The 18583-nt window shown below is 49.7% G+C and overlaps 1 protein-coding gene across 2 annotated transcripts in view; it reads left to right on the forward strand.

The window, feature by feature from the left end:
• Sema1a (semaphorin 1a) overlaps positions 1-18583 on the forward strand; it is a 139516-nt gene that overhangs the window by 74414 nt on the left and 46519 nt on the right. The gene's annotated exons all lie outside the window — the stretch shown is intronic.

Consider the following 18583-nt stretch of genomic DNA (forward strand, 5'->3'; position numbering starts at 1 on the left):
AGCGCAACGAATTGTTTCTCGTTTCGTTGGCCACTGTCGAACAGCAACCCGACAGAAAACGTTCATCCTGCGGGCTTTGAAGCGACCGTGGCGGAAGGGGACAGGAGAGACAGCCGGGGTACCAGCGACTGATGCGGCAACGAGGTACTTCGACCCTTTAAACGAACGCAATTTTCCAGGCTTGTGTAAATTTCTGCCGGCACGTATTTTTATCCCAGTTCTCGAAAACAAATTTCGATTCGGCCGCGTGCCCGACCTTTGCCGTCGATCGTGCGACCCACGGAAAGAAAATCATTCGTGACCCGGATTCTTTTATCTCCCACTCTTCCGCGCTTTTGTCTCTCTGCGGTTGATCGAAATTGCGCGGCGATCAAATTAATAACAGGAAAACGATTTCGACGGATCGAGCGTGTCGCCAATGAAAGCCCGTGGCGCCACAGCCTCTGCGCCAATTATTCTACCGCGCCTCGTCATAATATCCTTTCTTTCTTCTTTTCTCTCTTCTCTTCTCGCTAATAGCAGCTCGATAAGTATGCTAACACCGTCGGCAATTTTTATGCTCGCGTTTCCTCATTTCTCCTACGGAGGGACGCGTTTAGATACCGCCACTCCTTAGGCAAACGCCGATCTTCGCTCGATCTTCCTTGCCGGAACCAACCGCGTCGAGTAATTTGTTTCGATTCATTTTCGGCAACAATTCCAAGCGAGTGACTATCCGCGAGGTTGACTATAAAAGTTGTCGATAGGGTGCGCCGGTGAAGAAAAACAGATCGGATGAGACGGAGAAAAGGAAACTGGCCGTTGATAGCGCACGAACGTTCTCCGTGCCGACGACAACCATACGGCGAAATACGCTGATTTTAGCGGCTTTGTACTCTTATCATGGAGGTCGAGGGTGAATTTCCCAGTCGCCGCGCATCTCGGTTTAGGGTATGGAACGAACGACTCGAAAAAGAATTACTCGGGCCCTTTCTCGCGCTGCTCGTTTCATGGCGTAATCGGGTCGTGACGGTGCGATTAAATTAACACCGAGGCTCGGGGGTTGGAAATAGACAACGAAAAGCCGGCTGCCGAAGGTGATGCAATATTTTCGACGGAAAGCAATAATCGTGTTGGCAGAACCGCGAAGAGACGATCGACCGAGGAATATGCTGATTTCCGCGATATCGTATTTTAACCGGGATCTCGGCCATTTTATCTGTCCTCGAAGGGACTCTCGTCCTTTCTGGAATCGCGTTTTCAGCAGGAAAAGACGAGTGTCCGCGGGACGAACGTTAAGACCTTCTAACGTCGTGGAATATATTACGGTATCGTTGCCACGTTCTCGTATCGATCAGGTTGGAGAAAGTGGTCGGAAATCCGTGGGAGCCGTGGTCGGGCGTCTTGTTCTACGGGGGCACGAAACCCGTCAATTCGAGGAACGATAAGTAAGCAACGCGTAACTATTAGCCACCGTGTAATTATGCTAGCGCTGAAACGAGCCCGACGTATCGGGTAACTCGTCTAATTTACGTTGTCGTCGACTCGTAGCATACGTACTTCCGGTATTAATGCCTAAAATTTCCATATCGTCGCCCGGTGATTATCGATTTTGTTATTATGGTGATGTCGCCGGGTTAAGATCGACAGGCGTGCCGAGAATAGAATCCTCGGCAGAATTGCAGAAAGGACGATCCATCCGCAACGGCGTTTATTTCGAACCGGGAAAGGAAACGGGACGTCTACTCGGAACAAGCGAGAATCGGCGTCTGAGAGGTGTCGCATCCTGTTTTCGCGATAATATCGTTAGCACTGGAGCAAATTAGCCCTTTGTGGCGGGTGTCGCGATCGGTGCGCGACTGCTGGGAAAAGGAGATGCGTGCGTCGCGATACTCGAAAGCCTGATATCTATGACCGACGTTAATTTATAGCCTGGACAGGAAGACCGGATAATGGGTGAAATACAACGGCATGTAGCCGAGCCGTGCGTTAAACGCGCAAATTTATTAACGGCTCATTCGCTTAATTATTAATCGAATTTACGTTGCATTCGTACTATCGAATTACAGCGGAACGTCGGTTATCCGAATTAATTGGAAGGAACCGCGTAGTTTCGGTAGAACCGGTTCCGTTTTGATTCCAGCCGAATCGAAAGGGAGTAAAAAAGATGGGGAACGGGGAGAAAAGAAATCGATTCGGACAGACGGTTCGAACGGGAGAGCATAATTAGTGGATCGTGAGTGGAGTCGAAAACGAGTATCGGAGACGGACCATCGAACGATCGAGAGGCAACGACTGGACGATTATCGTGGCGTCGCGTTAACGGCGATTCATTAACGGAATATTTCGTTTCTGTCGTCGCGGGGCGGCGACTAGCCGTCGTGAAAGTAATTAAAGTGCCGTCGCGCATCCCGCTCTACCCGCCGCCGAACGAGACTCTCGCCTCTCAGTCGTTGTAACTGCAATTTAGCCCGGCGCTAACCGTGTCCTAAACTGTGTTTTACACGGTTTTGGGAAAGTCCAGCGATATTGGCAGACGCAGCTCGTTCACCGGCACTCGTTAGCGTGTACACGCTGCGCTGGAAATATCGTCGTCGCCCCGCCACCAGGACAACGGTGAATAATCGCGATTATAAGCGTCCCTGCGAGTGTTTACAAGGCGCTGATTAACCCCCTGGTTATATACCGAGCAGACACCGTAGTCGAGGGTGCCGGCCTTTCTTAATTAGTTGCGATTAATCGTTCGGGCCCCGCAACTGGGTTAAACATTACGATGGCTTTGCATGCCATGTCGTAATAGTAACTTCTAATCGAGCAAATTTATACTCGAGCCCTAACCGTTCCACGAACAGCTTCGAACCACGGGGAACGCCATCATCGTCTTTCGCCTGGTCGGATACCACGATCAAACGACTCTTTCGACTCGCGTTAGTATAGCTCGTTAGGGAAGGAATTTGCTGAAGAGAAATCGTGAGCGATGTAGGTAGATCTATGGGATCGCAGGATGCTTTCCGGTGGCTTGGATTTCGCGGGAATATTCGAGCACCAGCGAGAAAAAATTGGAATAAAAGGCCGACACGTGAGCGCGCGCCCACGACCGTCTGTCAACTTCTCGTACATGCGGCTAAAATTTTTCCATTTCACGAAATCAAATAGACATCGCGAAAGGGACAGGCCGATGGATGAAACGACATAGGCAAAAAAGGGTAAGCAGACGGCTGGCTGGGTGGAGGTGGAGGCAGACAGAGAGCGGAATCCTTTTTGCGTCGAGAGAAAAATTAATAATCTGCCGTCGAGCGGTTACAGCTGAATCTGGGCCAACTATTTCCATCCGCAACATCGCAAGGGGATTCATCAGTTAAAATGTTCAACCGGCAAAGGCACTTTTTTTCGCCCGCTCTCGTCCCACCTCCCTGACCGATGGATTTCTCGAAAAAAAGAAAACCTTCTCAATTATCACTCTTTGATCAAAAATACTAGCAGGAAGAACGCGGCACGGGCTCGTCCGCTACGCTCAAGCCGAAGTTATTTTCGGACATCCAATAAAACTACGCGAAATTAACGTCAAAGAGAAAGGCAATTATTAGCCGCGAACCGAAACAGGAATTAGCTCCGTAGTCAACGTGAATGCTAATTCCACTCGGTCAGTTATTCCTGCTTCTGGCACACCTTTGCGGATGTTCGCGTTGCAAACCTCGAAAGATGAGAAATCCGTCCGATCCGTTACGGACAGTCCGATCGAATAAATCGTCGCGGACGAAATATCGGAGATCGGACGGAGCCAGGAGACGCGAACGACCGACTAATCGAATGAAATTTGCAAATGATCTTTTTTTTTTCCTCGCCACGTTTGTTCGGTCGAATGTTCTCGCAACGCGCAACTCTTTGAAGATTTCCCCGATCTCGCATCGTTTCTCTTGTTCGTGAAATTTCCTGTAACTTTCGGTCGAGTCGCGGCTCTTTCTGTCAATTACCGACACACAGTGCCGTGTTAATCGAATTTCCCTCGGGCGGAGGAAACTTGGCGTTAACTTGTCGCGAATTTTCCCTTCGCGGCGGATGAAGAGACGCTCTCCCCGTGGAAGGGATCCGCCTCTCTTTCCCTGCCTCTCCCTTTCGCACGAAAATCCTCGTGCCACCGCGAAACGCGACAAGCGATACTCAAATCGCGTCCGACTCTGGCAAAGTCGCGTTAATCCAGCGCGCCACCCTTGTAAATTGTTATCGGCACGCGTGGTCCAAGATAAATCGTTAATACGTCGTGTACGTGACTCGCATCGCGAACCGAAACTCAGCGTAACGCAGGGAATCTTGGTTTCCGGTCCGGGTGTTTCCTGGCTCGCGAGGGATCGAAGCGTTGTTCCAGACGTTATCGAGTTCCATCGTGTATTGCTTGGAACTCGGTCTTGTCTAATCAGTCCGCTTCTCAATAAGATCTATTACGAAGTACAGATATTCACGGGATACGGAGGATCGATCGTTATAGGAAAGTGCATTAGCCGAGTATTTCTAGGAGCTCGGAAACCCAGATGCTGCCGAATATATGATTCATAGCGCTAAATTGAATCGACGCGTCCTAACTGACAAGAGTACGCCGCCTGCCGTACCGATCGACTCGGATCCAGGTATTTTAACCGGCGACCGAGCAGTCGCCAAGCTTTCACGCGCTTCTTTGGATATTGGTTAATGGAAACGCTCGTTTTTCATTCGATCGCGGATGTAGTCGGAAAAAAATTTAATGGTTTTCGGGAAGTGATCGACGTCGATACTCTCGGTCGTCCATCCTCGATCCAGTCGATCTTTTTTTCGCCTATCTAGACGAGTAGTAGACGAGACGTTGCGCGGCATCGAGGCGACAACGCGTTACATTTCGCGTTCTCGGTCCGCGAGGAATCCGCTTGATTAAAGCGAAAATACGCTCGGGGCAAGAATCAATCCTTGGCTCGGGCGTCGCGCGTCGAACTCGCTGCGAACTTTGTCGTAATTAATTTCGCCGCGTGCTGTTGTCGTGCACCGAGTGAAAAAGTAATCTGCATTCACCGCCGCAAAAAGTTGGACGTTCTCGTGACTGCGGGCGAACGATTAACCGAGAAAGAAGGAACGGTGTCAATGGTGGACGGGCACGAACGCACGCTATCGCACCGATCCACCTAGCCGCGATTCTTCGATTAGTACCGACGCGCGCTGCCTTCGCATTTCCGTCCGATCGGGACGCGCCAGTTTCAACCGTCTATCGAAACTTTCCGACAATTTCCACCATCGTGGACGCGAACTTGCACGCTTGTTCCGTGTTGCCTCTGTACCCGCGTACCCCTGAAAACCATCGTATCTCGCGTTAGCAAGTTCGCTTAGCGTAACTCGTCGTTCGTCCACAGCCACGCGATCTAGCGAAATTTTTCAACTTTTTACTCGGCAAATGTACTCGTTAGCAACGGAACGCAACGCGAGGCGCGAATTAATGAAATCGGCATGCGACAGAGACCATAGCCGCGCGGCGACTCGGCGGCATTTTAAAAGCCGGAGGACAAGAAAGGGTTTACGGCCGATAGGAATCTGGCTGACAGTTGCAGTTCATTGCCGTCACGTAAACAACGCCGCGCTATCGCCGAGTCGGCACCGGTTGCATGTTCTCGGAAAATTATCTGAAAAATCGCATGACCGGATTACTGGAAGTCAAGTCCGTGCTGTTACATCGAGCAACGAATTTTTGCCGTAGGCTCGCACCACGACCGTGTTTATACGGTGCACGCGAAAAACAAATGTCCGCGACGAAATCGGGGACGCTACCGGATTTCTTTCGGACCATTTCGTCGTTATTTCGTGTTCGTGAGTAACGTAATTCGTTGGAAGCAGAAATCGGTTCGCGGTATTGGATGTATCGCGCGGGATGTTTCGCCATTTAGTCGGGGAAATGGCAATGGAAACAAATGTATGGACACGATGCGCCTTCATCGGTAAAGGGTAACGCAAAAGGGCAAGTCGGTTCTGTATTGCGATACGAATCGCGTATTCTCCATTAAAGCGACCCCGATCGATGGTATCAAAGAGGCAAACTACCGCGTAGGAGGTAATTTAGTAATTATAATAACCCGATTGACGCGGTACGATTCGCTCGGCGCGCACACGGCTATCGGTTACGATTAATTACGGTTAAATTACAAAGTGTGGCCGGTTACAATTGAAACACAGGCCTTAGATTAATCGTAACGATATTAATTCGGGTTTCAAAGTTTGAAAGTTTGCGTGCACAAAAGCAGAATAACGTTATCCGGGTATAAAAGCGTCGCTCGGTGAATCGAGCCTTTTCAGCCGGATGCTTTCCTCCGACCGCTTGGCTTCTCCACTCGAACGCTCGCTTTCCGCGATTTTTCGCTTCCTCGACGTCGATTCGAAAGCCTGTCCTCTCTCCCTCTCTGTCTTTCTTTTCGCCGACATTCGTTCGGGAATTATCGGTGCCGTTCCGGAACACGATTAAACGTCAAAGAAAATTTCACGCGTGCAAACTCGTCGCCACCGATCTCGTCCTGTTCTCGATACTCGAGCAAACGAAGCTCGTTGCGTGACTCGTGCGCGATTCCAAGAGAAGATGGTCGGTCTAGGTGGATGCGCTTCCATCTCTTTGTATTCGGGAAGCGTTTTCGTTCCCGTCAGACGGAGACTAGGATCCCTCGGGAGAGCACGCCCGTGTTCCTTTATCGGCCCTGATATTATCAACGGCGAAGCTTCGGCAATACCCTCTTCGATACGCCTCTATCGGGCCGTGCATGTAGCGTACCGTACCTCGATACACAGGGGGACGTGTACGCGTATAGGCCATCGTCTACGTCTGAGAAGCATCGATATACGGTCGACGTTCGATGCTGGACTCTCGACGTTCAACGCGCGTCGCTAGCCACGTAGAACATACGCCGCACGAATCCGCCGACGGACCTGTATCGCTCGGCTAAAGAGAGATTTATCATCGACCTAGAGCCGTGTGACGTATGAAGCCGCCAGAGCTTCGTTCGATTTCGGCCACGTCCACTGGATGCGACGAATTACCTCGGTTTCCTCGCCCTTGCGGATCCTAGGTTTTTCGATTTAACGTCGATTTAACGCCGCCACCGCGATTTCGTATTCCCGGAGTTTGGTCGTTGAATTTCGAATCGACCGACTCGTCATCCATTGGCGCGGCCTGCGCTTTAACGAGGATATTATTTCCATGATGGAGAATTAAAGGGGCGGCGGGCAGGTCGTCTCGCTGGAAGAGACTACGCTCCTCGCGACGACCCGCTTCGAAAGAAGTATCAAAGAAGTCCGTTTGTTTTAGTCGTAACTCTTGACACCGACAAACTCCGACTTTTTCTCTGCTGTTGGAACACCCGGCGTGATAGATACGACAAAGTCTAAGGAACCGCGATCTCTGTCCCCTGTATTTTCGTGGTTCTTGCCTCGGAAAACACGACAGTCCCGTCACCCTATCTGGGTGAAATCGAGTAACACGATTCTCGATTCTCCGTGGCTTTTTCGTTCGGCATGGCGGCGCGTTGATTCTGTGCGGCGTACCGGAAGAGCTGGAAGAATGGGAGCACGCGTTCAAACGAAGTTTAAAAACGGACAGCCTGAAAGCGGGGCAGGGTGCCTCGGAGATTCAGACAGAGAGTTCTTAAACGCGATCGTTTGCAGGCCGGCGATCGAGTGATGGAGCTCGACTGGAGCGTGGTTGAAAAACTCACGGCCGGAAGCCGAGGGTGAACATTGTTTCCTGGCCGTGCATTCGTCGCGCTCTTTCGAGGCCTTAATTACCATGGGCTCGTTGCGGCTGCGGGAAAAAAATTCTTAAGAGCCGTTGAGAAATGCCACGGGACGAAAATAGGCCACGTCCCTTTCGAGCAACCTTTTCTTTTCACCTGCCTGCAGCCAAGAGCTGCTGGTTACGCGCGGCTCGGCTGCATCGCCCCCGGTTACATTTTCGACGCGCATCCGGATCCCGCGCTTTAGAATCTTTCGATTACCCGGTTTCTTCCTCCGTGCCCCTTCGTTCCACCAGTTGGACATACGTATGTCTCTTGTGTGTGTACTAATATGTGTGTGTATATATATATATATATATATATGTATATATGTATACATATTGTATGTATGTATATATGTATGTACATATACACCGGTTGACGAAAAGGGACGCAACGTACGAGAAGCTGGCGGGATAGCTCGTCGACGTGGCTGCGCTTCCTCGGCTTTATTCCTCGAGCTCCTTCTTTTCATCGACGACCTCCTTTGCTCGCCAATCTAATTCCTGGAAATTGTTTCCGGTGAAACGGAAGAGGAGAGGAATCCCTACGTAGGAGGAACAGGAACGGGCTATTCGGTTTACTAGCCCAGGGATTTCGAGTCGGATCTCTCGTTCGTTGGACGATTGCTTTAATCAATCGAGCCATTCAGTCCACGAACAGAGTTCATCTCTCCGAGCCTAATATCGAAACGACTGCCTTCCATAGGTACCAATTTACCTTTCTAGCTTACCTTTCATACGCTCGTTGAAAGACGCGAAACGCTTGTTTCCGAGAATAACGGTGCTCGACGAATTTATACGCCATTCCAGAACCTATGTACCGTTCACAGCCCGTTTCCTCGCGCTATCGACGTCGCTGGCCGAGAGATTCGGGGATCGCTATCCTCGACCACGCGACGCGTTTCGCGTGCTTTACGCTTACGTCGGCGCTGGGTTAACGGCGATTCTTACGCGAATACGATCAACGGCCGCGAGAAAATGTCGAGCTTATCGAGCAGAGCGTATCGTTTAAAGCGTATCGTGACCATATATGTTCCTTTATGGGATGCTTTTGCCGTTACTCGTCCGTGTATTGGCGATCCCCGGCCGTCGCCGTTCCGGCGTCGTTTTCGATCGCGCGCAATTACAAAGTTGCGACGCGACGCGCTCTTCTTCGCTTCGAGAGCGTCCACGAGAAAAACCTGTCGTTTTCTCGAAATGGGAAATAACGATTTCACCGAGTGGGCAAAGGTAGAGAGCAGACATAGAGTGGCTCGGTTTCCGCAGCTAAAACTCCCCGAGGCTTTGCGAAAGCTCTCGGAATCCCGGCGACGCGCAGTACCCCTCGAATACACGATCGCTGCCGGCGCTGATGTTCCATGGATCGGTCGGAGTTTTGCGAGTCGTCGCAGCTATTTACACCGGTTTGCGGGACGAATTTTACAGAATCCAGAGCCTAGTATCGAAGCTCGATCATCCGCGGCAAACTCCGTTAACCGTGAAAGCCGTTCTCCCGTTCAACCCGGCAGAAATCGCTCTGCGAACATTCGCGCGCGCTCGTTCGGCCGTTCTCAACGACCTTTTTTCCTCCATACACGGTACCCCACGTAACGATGCCTGGCTCGATCACCGAAACATTGTACGTCGCATTTAGTTGCCCGAGAGAACGTTGCTCATTCAGACGGCGAGCAGTAGAAGAAGGGCGCTCGATAGCGATTCCACGAGTTTAATCTCGGTGTAAACAGCCGAGTCCAAGGAGGGTTCTCGCGTACGATCTTGCTGTTTTTATGGTTTCATGGAAAATCATAACTTGGCCGGGATTTCGCGACGAGAGACGCGATTATTTCGCCGCGTATTTTCTTCTCGCGCGGGCATCCTTGTAGTTTGCGAGCACGAACAAATTTAAATAATAATTTTTATCTGGCCAAGTGGCCTGGCGCGAACATGCTGGTACCGTTCGTGCAGACCATGGCGTGAAGAAACGGCGAAAAAAAGTATGTAAAAGCCTTGGTTCCCCCTGCTGGGCAAAAAGCTCGGCAAGCAAGCCATGCTTGCAACCGCGTGACTTTAAGCCCGCGTACTTTCGCGATCTTTATTGTTCTCGTAATAACGGACTGAGAGAAGGCAAAAGGAGCTGTTGGAGTTTTTTTCTACTACTCGTGGCATCGAATGAGACGCGTTTTGATTTATTTGCCTCGTAGCGTTACACATTGCGCCGGCACAGAGGCGTCGGCGCTGGCAATAAGTGGAATTCCGACGAGAGAACTACGTTTCCGCGTGTACTAGAATCTGAAAAAAGATGGCGAGGATCGGCCAGCTTTGCTCGTACCTTGGATTACTCGCCTGGTCCTTAATTACAAGTACAGACGTCTCTGTTACGTCTCTGCCCGTTTGCAACGTTCGATCTTGCCGTATATCCGCGATTGCCGAGACGAGAATCGAATCACGAGACCGCATCGACGCGAGAAACGATTCGCCGTCGATGCAACGCTAAGCCATGGAAGCTCGCGGTACTGTACATACCCGATCGCGATAGCGACGTCGTCTCTCGATTCTAGACGTTCCGATCGGTTTCGTCTTCGTCCGATCGGTTTGTCAGAATTCGACAGAATGTGTCACCTGTTTAAGGTATCATTGAACTTTGCGATGTCGCGCCGATTGATTCAGGAGCCCTAAGGTTAATTCCGAACGAAAGTAGCCGGTCTGATTGTTCGATCGATTGCGTTGGTTTCATTCCGAAATGTCCAACGGCAAAGACGCTTGCAGCGAGGAGATGGCGTCGTTACTACGATCCACGATCGAAGAAATAATCATCGGCAGGACCTATGCTTGGCACCATCTGTATTTTCAGATAGTTTCAGACGATGAATCGAAGTTGGATGGTATCTGCGTCTCTCGCCGTATCCATCGTTGCTTTCATTCGATTAGCCGGTCGAGAGAAAAAATTCCATTTATCAGCTGGATTAGCTTGCAGTGAATTTTTCACTTTCGAGATACTCGCAGATAAAGATTGGCGTGGTACAGCGCGCTTACTTTCTCTAAATATTTGCGAAGCCGAGAAGTAGCTCTTCCTTGCCGTCCATCGTTCATCGCGAACCTGCCATTCATCGTAACCTCGTATATGCACTTGGTCGGACGCGGATCTATTCTCGTTCGACCGTCAGACATAACTCAGCGGATAAAACGACGATGAAAAGGAAAAATTCAGCGAGAGAAGTTGTGTCCGGTACGGAAATTAGTCTTGTTCGCGCAGCTTGAAATTATTATATCGGAGTGGCTAAAAGTAGCAGAACCGGAGATTCGACCGTGTTCTTTGTTCCGGATATACAGGCTCTCGTAATTATGTAATAGTTTACGGTTGGTATAGATTTTCTGTCGCTGGTGTTGGTGGCTCGAGCGAAAATAATCTTCCCGGCCAATAGCGAACGTTATTGCACGGCAAACGATCTTGCTCCAGTTTTTCGCGGCCAGCTTCTCCTAGCGTGCCACGCTTCTCGTTCTGTCTCGTTTCCTCCTCTCTGCTTCTCGGCTTCCCTTAATCTCTCTCATTTTGTTTATTTGCATCATTTATCAGCTTCTCCCCGTGACAGAAAGAACAGCGCAAGCGAAGCGCTGTGTGCGAGCGAAGGAAAAGCGTAAAAGCGGAGAGACGGATAAACCAGGGGACGAACGTATATGCATCTGGTCGGTGGTGGTTGAAAAAACGAGGGAAAAGAAATTTTCAACGGCGTCGGTCGGGGCCAAGCGTGTGCCAGACACGTTTTACCGCTGCCAGCTTTGCCTCCTCCATTTTCCTCTGTCCTACGGCATTAATAGAACCGAGAGAATCGACGCGTCTCTGCCGATGGAACCTAATTTAGCGAATACCTGTACTCCCTTCTCGCTTCGCGCGCTCCTGCGGCCAAATTCGCCAATGCTAGCAACTAGTCGCTGCTTTTTACGCGTTACAACGCAACGCAACGCAACGCAACGCAACGGTTTTTCACCGAGAATTCTTCGCTCTTGCCAAACGTATTTCGCGAATCGCGTTTCAGGCTTTCCCGTCCAATTCGAAACATGCCGCTGTACATCCCAGCTCTGACCAGACGATTTCTGGTTAAATTCCAGCTTTTTCATATGAAAATTTTCCCGGGGCAAACAGCGAGAATTGGTTCCATCGAATACACATTGATTCGAGAGAAGATTTTAATGGGCTTTTGTTACGCCTTTTGATCGAAGGGTGTTTTGTTAGTATGCACGCGAGGCCACGGCCGCTAGCAATTTCATACGAGTCTGTCGACGGAATAAACAGAAACAGCGCGGCGCGGCAAGTCGGCGTGTGGCGTGCCGGGTAACGCGAATCGATCGAGACTGCAAAGATTCGCGAGTGTTGCCCCTTTTATTTGCTTCCAAGAGCATTAGCGTAACTTCGGGAAATTGATGTTTTTTACGTCGGGGCAAAGTAATTCAACGAGTGGCCATGTACACCGTTCCGGAATCGGCGAATAGCGGCCGGCAGAAACCGCTTTTTCTCTGCCCGCTAATGCAAAGCTTTTCATCGGGTATTCTTCTATGTCGTTTTTTGGCTTCCCTTTTGCCTCGCGTCCGTCGCTGCTCCCTTCTTCCTTTCTCCCTTTCTAGCCCGCGGCTAAAGAAACCTTTTCTTCGAATTAAGTAAATGGCGATGCACAAGGAAAAGGGCTCGGCCGCGCCACAATTTGTATCGAACATCGCCACAGTGTTCACGACGACGACGACGACGACGACGACCGATACCGCGCGTTCCGAGCGACGAAGCAAAGAACGCTCTCGTGCGAGCGTAAATTTGCGCGCGACGCGTGAACTAGTGGGATTATTATTACGAGACTGGTTAACGCTGATCACTCGTTAAATTAACTCCGTAATGTATAGGATTTTGAAATTATCGCCAGCCACGTGGCGTACATATTCCTCTTTTTTTCAACGGTGGTTTCGCTGAAAATGGCACGAGTATCTCGATAATCCAGTTGTAAATAACGAGCCGTTAAATTCGAATGTTGGCACGGTAATGTCGATAATCGGGGATTTTCCCGCGTAGAGGATGATTTGTGTATGATCGATTCTTTATCTGGCGTGGCGGCATCGGTGTCGATGTCTGTGTCGGACGCGATCGTGGCTCGCCGGATCGAAAAACGCGCTCGCGCTCGCGTCCCAGTAAATAAATATCAACACAGGACCTTTGCCCTGATGCATCGCGATAATCGAATTTTGTACTAATTTGACAGTGGCCGTTGTATATTTCCATGGACGATCCTCGACCGAGAGGATGACCGTGTCGCGCGTTTTCGACGGTTTCATTGATCGCGTCGAACGACGCGGAGTGTCGCGACCACACGGCTTTAATTATCGCGACCGAGAAAGCTTCGCTCGAGAAAGCCGTCGCTCGAACGAGATGGCGGGCGAGAACAAGCGGAGGGATTAAAAAACGCGAGCGGTAGCCTCGTTTTCGCAAAGATAATTTTTTCCCGTAAAGAAGGAGCCCCGGGGAGTCTGGTGTGGTTCTCTGGAAAGAAGCTGGCTTTTCCGTCGCCCAGCGGGAAACGTCTTTTTTTCTTCTTTTTTTTTTTTATTTCAAAGAGCAGCTCGCGAAACCTTTTCCTTTCAACGGCGTCTTCGGATCCGTGCAACCGGAATCCTCTTCTCGTTCGAGGATCGTTCTTGCCAGCCCGTGGAATTTTCCCCGTCTTCTCGTCGTCGTTTCGTTCGAGCGCATCCTTTTCGAGGCCGCCGTGCCATGCTTCGATAGGATTTGGAATAATTTCGATTTCGGCAGCTGCGTTCTCGGAAATTTTTTCCACGATCGACGCGCGTCCTGCCCCCACTCGCCACCGCCCCACTGTGGCAAACAGAGTTTCCCCAGTCTCTCGTCGTTGCACCGTACACCACGTAATTTGCCTTTCGGGAAGAAAAGTTTTTCCAATCTCGCGGGCTGCGAGAACACGAGTAACAGGCACAGTTGGTTAAAGAGGTACGCGGCAACGGCGTTACTGTCTCGGAAACGTCGCCGGGCGTTTGTTAAATTGAGTTTCAAGCTACGTTCTCGCCGCTGCTACGTACGTTCGGCGCGTGATCCTCCGACTTGTAACGACTTTAATCTTTCCGGTTGCATCTGCACGACCATCTAACAAATTCACCTGTACTCGGGTAATGGCGGTGCCAAATTATCGACAACGTCTGCGACTGTTTCGAAAGTACTTCCATTTCTCGAGCACGGCCAACCAAACGAAACGAGGCGCGAGGTATCGTTCTTTCGTCGATACTATCTCGACGATTCTTCGATCGATACGTTGAAATTTGCAAAATGGAATGGTTTTTTCTTTCGGTTGCTCGTAGCAGCGAACCTGGAAAGCGAGACGAGAATCATTTTCTCGGTAAGGAAGATATCGTTTCGGTCGAGGGAACGTTTCCTCCGTTGGTTGCCGACTAGACATCGGGTAACGGTTACTCGACGTTCTACTTGGCGGAATCGAGACAGAAGAGATCGGTGAACGAAGGGTGAAAAAGGAAATAACGGTTGGAAAGGGAGAGGATGGGATTTCTCTTGACACAGCCCGATTTCCTCCGACACGATTTTCCAAGGTCTCCAAGCTTACAATGTAATTCTAGAAAGAAGTCGCGGCATCGTTGGCAAGTACAGGGAAAATGAACAAGGTGAAAAAAAAGAAAGATTCGATGTGAACGAAGAGAATAGCGCGGCCGCAGTAGCGAAAAGGGAAATTGAAAACCGTACGAGCTACTACGAGACGAAGAAACGACTAAGAGATCGTCCATAAGAGACGCTGCCTCGTCTCCGGAGGGTGTTCGCAGTAACACGTTGTGCAAAAATTTCTCCGCGTTTCTACCTTCTTCGAGCGTGTGTCTGCTGTCACGTGGCCGATTTTAACGCAATCGCACCGCAGGAAATTCGGCACGGAAATAGAAGCTTCTTTACAAAATTTGTTACTCGGCGATGTTTCGTCTATCGCGAACGCGACAACGCACGCTGCCTAAATTGGGAAACCTAGGAGGCCGCCTTTAACGAAGGGTGGACAAAGTGCAAGAAAAATCGGGCGGCTCCCGTTCGTCGTTCCAATTAATCGACAAGCGACGCTCGTCGTTGTCCTATTCGTGTCCCGGTGTTTTTAGAATCCTTTGCAGCGCGCCATTTTCTTCCCCAGGCTGACATCTGCAACAAAAGCCTGCAACACCGCCACTGTTGTACAAACTGCAAAGGGCATTACTCATTTATTTGAATGCATTGCACGCGCTGTCACTGGCTTTCGGAGTCGTGCTCGGCCTTTGTTTTGCCGGATTAACTTGATACGCTGACATTTTCCCTTTAACCGTGACATTGCCCGCGAATTTGCTCGTAAATTTACGAGCGAAAAAATACGACCGACAGAATATAGAGGGGAATTAGAGATGCGAAAGAGAACAGTAGCGAGATCGTTTCATCGTTGGTGGGACTCGGCGTGAATAAAATTACGTCGCGGCGAATTAACATTGACGGGTGGTGGTAAATGGTCGACGGGACGCGATCGCCTCGAAATCGTCGATTTTGTTGGCGTGGAGAGCGGCGGGAATCGAACCGGCAGTTGCTTTTCATACGCTTCGTATTCGCAAAGAACGCGAAGAGACGTAGCGCTACAGAGACAAAGGAACAAAGTTACACCGATAATCGGGCAACGAAGAAACGAGCTTGATCGTGTTAGCTACGTCTCGCGTGGCTTCTGGTTTCTAACAAAGATTTTCAAAGAAGGGACTGATGAAACGCTCTCGAGAATTCGCGGATGCGCGAAAATCACGATCGACCGAAAACACTTCGACCTGGTTTCCGAGATTACTCTTCTCTCCGACGTTCGAGCCACGTTTTATTCGGCCTTGATTCACGCACGAAGAAGCCGTAAGATCGAGGCAGACGGAAAAAACGCTGACTGTGTATCAATTAGATAGACCGGGATCGTTAATTAATTCGACCAGCTCGTTAGTTGATTTAATAATTAAAAGCGTTCGGACGATCGATCCGAGCAATAAAGCAATAATACCGCCGCTCTCTTCTCCACTTACTTGCATATAATCATTGCTCGCGAATTCCCGCTGCATCGTCGCGCAATTACGTTGCTTGTTTAATCACCGTGCCGATCTTCCTTCGAACATTATTTTTTTTCTATTTTTTTTTTTTTTTTTTTTAATATAAAAATCACGGCGTTTCACGATAATAACGACGGTAAAACATTTCGAGTAAGAAATCATTTTTGTTTGAACGAACGACGATACTGATTATCGTCGGTATTATACGATGCCAGGTAGTTGAGAATAACGAATCTCTGCCGGATAAAAAGCATTGCCGAAAATCGTCGCTTTTACACGGTCGACTCCTCTTTATTTCTTCTTCTCCTGCTCGTCGTTCCAACGAAGATGGAAATCAACGGCGAAGCTGAATTCTCTTCGAATCGACATCGCGTCTTTCTTTTCTATTTCCTAGCGGTAGATATTTTCTCGTCGATTTGCCGATCTTGCCCGCTGCATAAGAATGCATCGCGTAACAACTTCAATATCGATCGTATAAATTTAAATGGTTAATTCACGGTCGTATTGGCTATCGCGGCGGAGAGTCGTCGAGCAGTCTGGATACTCGTAAGAAGTTCGCTGCTTGATCGACGTTAATCGACGCCGTATTCTATTCGCGACTCGACGAACAAACCGGACGCTGATCTTACGCTCGAGATAACGGACGTCGCGAGTCTCCCTTGCAAATTCCAATGTTTTTCGATCGCACCAGGCAACCGAGAAAAATATAAATTTCGCTATTGGCAAGGATCGGTTTCGCCGGAGCAGGGCCAATTATCGTAAAAAATGCGACGGGCAACGACGGTTACTGACGGTAACGAAGATGTTCGGACAAGCTCTGGTACGTTGCCAAACGTTGACAAACGCGACGCTCTTACGATGAACGCGATTCAATCCGTTTTTCCCGGCTCTTCTCGCGTCGGTTTCCCGTAATTGGCTGCGGACCCCGCGTTCGGATTTATTCCAGAGAGTATACGTCACGATGATCCCCGCGTTCCAGTTATTCTTTGGTGGTAGTCGTCTCGTCTCATCCCGTTCCGTCCCGTCTGTTTTCTCCGAAGCGCCAGCCCCCGCGTTTCTGAATTGAAAACTCGCTGTATTTAGATATTTCCGTTTGCTACGCCGTTCCCTACCGGTACCTTTCTGCTTTATTCAGCGGCAATCTTCCTTGAGAGGACCTACATTTCTACAACTCAAAGGGATCTCTCTCAGACTATCCAAGTTTGCAGGAAGAAACGGTACGCGTCTCGGTTCGATGGGATTCATAAACCAGAAGCGTCTCATTACCCATATACACCGAGCGATAAATAATTCGATCGATAGACAGGCCGGACGAAAGGAGGGGAAAGGACGATGGAAAGAAAGACAGACGCAGAGAAATGCATCGAATCGGCGAATAAATTTCATTAACGAACGATTCGACTCGATCTCTGTGCGCTTGTAACAATCGTAATTATAATTGTAACGAATCGATGGTACGATCACGACAGAGTTTTGTATCTACGACTCTCGTTCGTTGGCAGCTTTGAAACTCTTTGATCGGGATCAGGTCGTTGGATGGAAAAAGAGTAAACCGACGTTGCAAGGGATTGGAGACCGCGTAAAGCTTTTGGAAATCTGTGGATCGGTTCTCCGAATTCGAGAGATTTCGTTCGGCGACCGAGCGATATCGAGCGTCGGTAACTGCAGAATCCAGCGACTAAAATCGCTCGTAAAAATCGCGGATAGCGGTTGCGCGGCCTCGCGAACTCAGAATTCCATCGCGAGCTTCCAAGGAAACGCAGAGATCTCCCCGGAGATGCTCGCCGATACGATTGCTCACCACACTGCTCCGAATGATCTTCGAATTTCTTCTCGAGATCAAACGGTCCGCGAGAAGCTTATTCGGTTGCCGTGGCGCTTCTACCGGCGCTGAGAAAATTTACGGGACACCGGACAATCCTATCTTCGAATCCATAAATTGCGTAAGGCAGATGTTTGCGGTTTCGGGTGGCGATATCCTTTATTTATCGACGGCGCTTTGTTTAAATGAAATATACGGTGGAACACGAGTTTCGTCGAACGCGAGAAGTGATTGCAGCGTACGGACACGCGGTATCAATTTTTGTAAAAACGCTGAGCGATATATCACGAAGGAGAAGCGAAAAGTAGGTATCGAATGTTGAGAAGCGCATTGGAGATGGCTTTTGGTTTCCGCGAGAACGGCCCCGTCTCGAATCCCACCGCCCCGTGAAATTCATTTTTCCCACGATTCTCTTCCATACGTTTCGTTTTCTCGCGATCGAGAGGATGGTCGTTTTTCCAAAGAAAAGGGATTATATAACATCTAACGATAAAAGTTGCTAAAACGAACGCGATAAAAATAACGTAACGATCTAAACGCGAGAAAGCAACGCGTACGTGTAGGGCGTATGAACGAAGAGAAAAGATAAATGACATCTGTATCGTAGTTTCGTGCCACGTTGAAACACGACGGCGAGAAAACTCTATTTCTGGCAGAATACGGGTTTTCATGGGAATCGCGCGACAAGATTCGGGAGAAGCAGTGGAACAGGAGGAAAAGAAAAGAGAATATACGTCGGACTTCGTTGAGATTCCCGGAGATAGAAGAGGGGCCAGGTTGGTATCGCCCGGGGAATTATCTTGGAATTTCTCGAGATCAAACGCCGTGACCGGGTTATTCGGTTATATTCGATTCTCGGTGCGAAGTTGGAAAATTTACGCGGTCCCTGGGGCGGCGAGCGCGGGGGTTTTGAAAATTCCGGGGTGAAAAAGTTTGCTCGA

The sequence above is a fragment of the Bombus flavifrons genome, chromosome 8 (assembly GCF_040668555.2).
Source record: "Bombus flavifrons isolate JBK064 chromosome 8, iyBomFlav1_principal, whole genome shotgun sequence".
NCBI lineage: Eukaryota > Metazoa > Arthropoda > Insecta > Hymenoptera > Apidae > Bombus > Bombus flavifrons.